Below are 6000 nucleotides of genomic sequence, written 5' to 3'. Positions count from 1 at the left end.
TTATGACCTTTTTAGAGGAACAACTCATTTATGATCCAACTCATAATATATAAGGTATGATGACTTCAAGCATGGTTTGACCAACAGATTTAAGCAAAGAGGCTGCAAAATTGGCAACATATTGACGGCTAGCAATTGGGCTTCCACATTTGATAGGAAGGATTTGTTGGCTACAAAGAGAAACAGCAGTCCAGTCATTTTGATATTTGGCTAGTTACCACCTTTGGACGTAACACTAATATACTTCTGGACAGTATCAACAGACATTGAAACATATTATTAGCTGATAACAGATTTTCTGATTTCCTACATGACAAATGTTTGTTTTCCTTTTGTAATGGAAAAATTCTTGGGTAATACTTTAGTCATTATAAACAGGGATCCCCTAGAATCAGCTACAAAGGTCAACATACTTTGACAGGAGATGTTTTACAGGGGTTTGCACCATGTGGACATTGTGTTCATTGCCCAAGGCTGGTCAAATCTAAACAGTTTACTAGCAAAAATACAGGAATAGTATTTGATATTAAATTCCTGGCAAATTGTGGTACAGATTGGGTCATCTATCTTGCCACCTGCTCCTGTTCTGCGTTTTATATAGGAACAGCTTCCTGACCAGTTAGGATACGTATATCTGAGCACATTAGTGATATCAGGTAGAAAAGACTAACTAATGCCTTATATAAACATTCCCTGATACACACCACTGCCAATTTTAGATTCACCATCATCGATAGAATTATTGGAGATAGGGTCACTAAATCTGGTCAGCACACTATTCTTAATAACAAAGAAAAGAAGTAGATTATCAAGTTGGGTGGCTTATTTCCACCTGGCCTTAATGAACATTTATAGCCAACCAATCAGCAGGATTCTTGTTCAGAAAGTACAGTTGTGTACACTTGCCATAAATGTAGATGTTTGAGTATATTCACTGTTGCAGTCATCACATTTGGGTTATTCCTGCCAGGGTAGCCCTCACCCAGCCCAAATACCAGAGACTTAGTATTTCTGCATCGGTTGCTGTCACTTGAGGACTGATGTCAGGTCATCAGTGATATAAAGTAAGGTAGCCGACGCCATTACATCCGTTTTTCTTGCCCTAGCCTGTCAGGAGCCCCCAAAGTAAGAGGCCAGGTTCTGGTGGAAGAATCCCACCAGTGGAAAATAAATACCAATATGTCCCTTGTAAGGAAAGGAGAACAACAAGGAAGAATGGTAACAAAAGGAGAAGGAGAAAAAAAAGGGGTATGGAGGGAGGGAAACCAGGACTGCAACACTGAATACACTTGAACATCTACATTTATGGCAAGTGTACACAACTGTACTATGTTCTTCGTGCTTCACTGTTGCAGTCATCACATTTGGGTAGATTCCCAAAGTTGAAGAAATGGGTGGAGGCAGTCAAGGAAGCTAGGGGCTGGCTAGGATGACCTGCAAGACTGTAGAGGCAAACCCTGACCTGGATTTGGAGAAGAGAGGCAGGGGGTAATGCTTGGTAAAAGTGTGAACAGATGTCCAGGTGGCAGCCTCCAGGATGTCCCTGGTGGGGACTCCTCTGAGGAAAGCTGCAGAAGTGGAGGCTGTTCTGGTGGAGTGTGTCCTGACCCCCTTGGGGGGGACGTACCATGCTGTTTATAGCAGAAATGGATGCAGTGTGCTATCCATTTGGAAATGGTTTGCTTGGAGATGGCTTTGCCTTCTTCCCTGTAGAAAAGCCAACCAGCAATTGATCAGACTTTCCGAAGGGCTTAGTCCGGTCCAGATAGTATCTGAGCTGTCTGCACATCCAGAGAGTGAAGAACCCTTCCCCCTTGTTCTGGGTATTAGGAAAGAAGGTGGGCAAATGAATGGATTGGTTGAGAGCCACACTAGACACCACCTTGGGCATGAAGGATGGATTAGTTTTGAGGGAAACCCAGTCTGCATTGAAGATGATGAAGGGCTCCACTCCCATGAGTGCTTGCAGCTCAGAGACTCTTCTGGCTGAAGTGATGGCCAGAAGGAAGGCTGTCTTCCAGGAGAGAAATTTTAGCTCTGCAGAAGAAGCTGGTGCGAAAGGAGGCATGGTGAGCTTTTTCAAGACAAAGTTAAGGTCCCAAGCTGGTGTTGGTGCCCTTCTGGGGGATCTTCAAGTTTCTAGCCCCTCTGAGGAACTGTTTGATCAAAGGGTGTGAGAAAAGGGTCTGCTCAGTGGGAAAAGGAGCAGAAATATCAGAGGCATGAATTTTTATAGAGGAGAAAGACAGACCACTGTGTAGTAAGTCAGCTAAGTAATCTAGGATGAGAGGGATGGAGGGCTGTGCCGTATTGGCCCCTTTAGCCTGGATCCAGGTGCAGAACCTTTTCCATTTATCTGCATAAGACTTTCTGGTGCTAGGGCATCTGGCCTCATGGATAACATGCAGAACCTGCTTACTGAGGATGGTAGATTGGTTTGGGGTTAGGGAATAAGCCAAGCTGCCAAATTGAGTGTCTGCAATTGGGGATGCATGAATTCCCCTTCCCTCTGGGTTAGGAGGTTTGGAATCTGAGGAAGATGCCATGGAGGCAGCAGGAACAGGCTGCACAGCAAGGGGTACCAGTGCTATCGGGGCCAGTCTGGAGCTATAAGAATGGTCCTTGGTTTGTCCTCCCTTATTTTGAGCAGTACCCTGGGGATGAGAGGTAGGGGAGGAAAGGCACCGAGAGGTTGACCCAGGGAAAGGACAGGATATCCACTTTCCATGCCATGCAGTGATGCTCCCTGGTGCAGAATTTGCTGAGCTAATGGTTGGTGTGGGAGGGAAAGAGGTCGACCTTTGGGGTTCCCCATTTCTGAATTATTAGGAAGAAGGTACTTCTGTTGAGCTGCCACTTGTGTAGGTCCAAAAGAATTCTGCTTAATTGGTCTGCCAGGGAGTTGAGAGAGCCTGGTAGGTATTGTGCTAAAAGGTGTATTTGCATGGAAGAGGCTGTGAGCCAAAGGGTCATGGCCAGCCTGCATAGAGGGTAGGAGTGAGTCCCTCCCTCCTTGTTGATGTACCACATCACAGTGGTGTTGTCTGTTTTGATCAGAAGAATCCCTGGAGAGAGAAGGTGTTTAAAAGCTATCTAGCATGCTGTTGCCCACCAAAGAAATTCCTTTCTGAGGCAAGGAATTATAGGTAGAAGAGTTTCAAGGTATTGAGAGTGTTGACGCCAAAGGCTCTTTAGGTACCATTGAAGTTTCCTCATGTGCAGTCTGACATATGGAATGAGGAGTATGCAAGATGCCATGAACCCCAGGACTTGCAGGATTTTCCTAGCAGAAAGCTGGGGCCTGGTGGCTAGTTGAGAGAAGTAGGCTGACAGGAAAATTTGTTTCTCTGGTGTAAGGTATGCCATCTGAGATGATGTGTCCAGACTTGCTCCTAGGAAGATTATACTTTGGGTGGGCACCTGTTTTGATTTCTTTTCATTGATTGTGTACCCTAGGGAGGTTAGTAGACTCTTTACAAAGGCCAGGTGTTTGAGCAGCTTTTCCTGGCTGTCTGCCTGAATAAGGTAGTCATCTAAGTAGGGGTAAATTTGAATATTTCTTTGTCTGCAAAAGGCAATGGCTGGAGCGAGACATTTTGTGAAAACTCCGGGAGCAGTAGATAAGCCAAAGGGAAGTGCAGAGAACTGAAACTGTTGAGATCCTGCACTGGAGCAAAGAGATTTTCTGCATGATTCTCTGATAGGAATGTGGAGGTAGGCCTCTTTTCTATCCAGGGTGGCTAGCCAAGCATCCTTGGACAGCATGGGTATCAGCTGCTGGAGGGTGAGCATTTTGAATTTTGAGATCACCAGAAAGGTGTTTAGAATGGATAGATCAAGGATGGGGCACCAGTTGCCCTCTTTTCTGGGCACCAGAAAAAGTCTGGAGTAGAAGCCTTGGCTTATCTGTCCTGTAGGAACGTGTTCTTCTGCCCTCAAAGAGAGCAGGGAATGGATTTGCTTTTGAGCCTCTGCCCACTGATTTGGCAGTAGATCCGGGAACCTTTTTGGGGTTGGAAGGTTGTGGAAGGAGAATTTGTATCCCTGAGACACAATGTTCAGAACTCATTGGTTCTTGGTAATGCTGGCCCAGGTGCTTGAGTGAAAGGAGAATTTTCCTCCTAGGGGTAAGTGAAGGTGGGCAGAGGGGAGGTCGGGAGGAGGTGAATCATTGTGAGTTCTAACCATAAGGGGGTGGCTTAGAACTCCCTGGTTTTGAAGTGGAGGTAGTCCCCTGCTTAGATCTCTGCTGTCTGGGGTGGGTCTGTTTCCACGAGTTATAGGCTGGGCCTGTTTACCTGGAGCAGAAAAGGACCAGTGCTTGGAGGGAAAATGCCTGCTGTACCTAGGGGGCTGGATCTGTAAGAAATCTTTAACTGTTTGCATAGATTTTGCTTTTTATTCCATCTTTTTTAAGACCTCTTCTGCCTTAGTGTCAAATAAGTTATCTTTGTGCAAGGGTGCATCCAACAATTTAGATTTGACATGGTCTGGCAGGGGTTGTTCCTTAAGCCAGTCATGTCTTCTAATGACAGATCCAGTAATTGCTGCCCTGCAAGAAGCTTCTAGGGCATCACAACCACAGTGCAAGGTGTGTTTAGTTACTTGACTTGCAAAATGCATTAAGTCTTGTAAATCTTTAGATTCTGCCCAAGCAGGAAATGAAGACATTTTTTAAGGAGTTCCAAGGTATGTTGCTGATATTTAAGCATATGGAACTGACAATTTAGTGCCCTGATAGCAAGAGTAGCTGAAGTGTATACTTTTTTACCCCATCTGTCCAATGCTCGGAAATTCCTGTCTAAGGGGGTAGGATTCTTAGCAGATGTTGCTTTAATCCCTTTTGGCCCTTGAGAAATGACCTGGATTTTTAAAAAGATATTTGTGTGAGTCAGGGACTCTGTAGTACCTGTCTGGTTTTCTGGGAGCAGGAGGTAGGGCATTAGGAGTCAAGCTGGATTCAAGGAAAACATCATCCACCACATCCAGGACTGGGGGGATGGCCAAGGGTCTGTGTTTCAGAAGATCTAGGAATTCTCTGAGTCTCTTTTTAGACTGAGAGTAGTCCTGACTCTCCCATTGGAAATGCTCCCTTAAAGTATGCAGGGTTTCCCCAAAGGAAAAATCCTCTGGGGTGAGGCTGAAGGAATGGATTCCTCTGCATCAGAATCCTCATAAGTGGAGAGGGTCTACATGTCTTCATATTCAGATGCATCAGATTCATCTGACAAATCTACTGGGGACAAATCTCCTTTCCTTTTTGAAGGGTAGCTTGGCTTCCCCTGATCAGCATGATAAGGCCTTCTACCATTTTAAGCATTTGAGAGTGAGGCAAGGCAGCAGGTGCCTGAGAGTGGGTAGTCAGTTTCATGGGTGTGTTTTGAACCCTGGGCCTAAGGACCTCGGTTGTTTTCAAAAGAACAGTAGTTGCAAAAGAAGACATTGGTTTGTGTCGAGATTCAGAGGTGCAAAGGACATCCTTGGAAGCCATGCCTGCTCAGCGGCTCTGGACCCACCAAGGTAGAGATGCGCACAGGATCCTTAGACAAAGAAGAGTTTTGTGGCATACTGGACTCCGAAAGGGTCTCGGTAGTGGCCTGCAAATCAAGTGAAATGGGCATCAGGGCCTGCGAAAGCACCTCACTGAGTACTGGAGGACTGACGACTAACTTAAAGGAAACATTGTCAGAAGGTTTGGACCTGTGCGGCCTGTCTCTATGTTTATATCTATGTGTTTTGGGAAGATCTGCTGTTGGATGGCTTACCGAAGCCATATCGGAATTCGTGGACTGTAAACGAAAATATCTGGCTAGAATAAGGACCCAACGATGGACAGTTCTGGCGTTAAAGCACAGAAGTGAAAACTGGGGATGTTGTGGTCTGGGCCTAGGCATGTCTCAGTGCGGTATTTGCTTTCCACAGCCGAGACAATTATTAACTTTTTCTGACATTGGTTAGTGCAAGAAAAAAGGATCCCCAACGGGGAAGACTTAACTTCAA

This window comes from Protopterus annectens, chromosome 1.part0 (genome assembly GCF_019279795.1).
Source record: "Protopterus annectens isolate FY-2018-M chromosome 1.part0, PAN1.0, whole genome shotgun sequence".
In the NCBI taxonomy this organism is placed as follows: Eukaryota; Metazoa; Chordata; order Ceratodontiformes; family Protopteridae; genus Protopterus; species Protopterus annectens.
The sequence above is the reverse complement of the archived record's forward strand: the minus strand, read 5'-3'. Positions refer to the sequence as shown.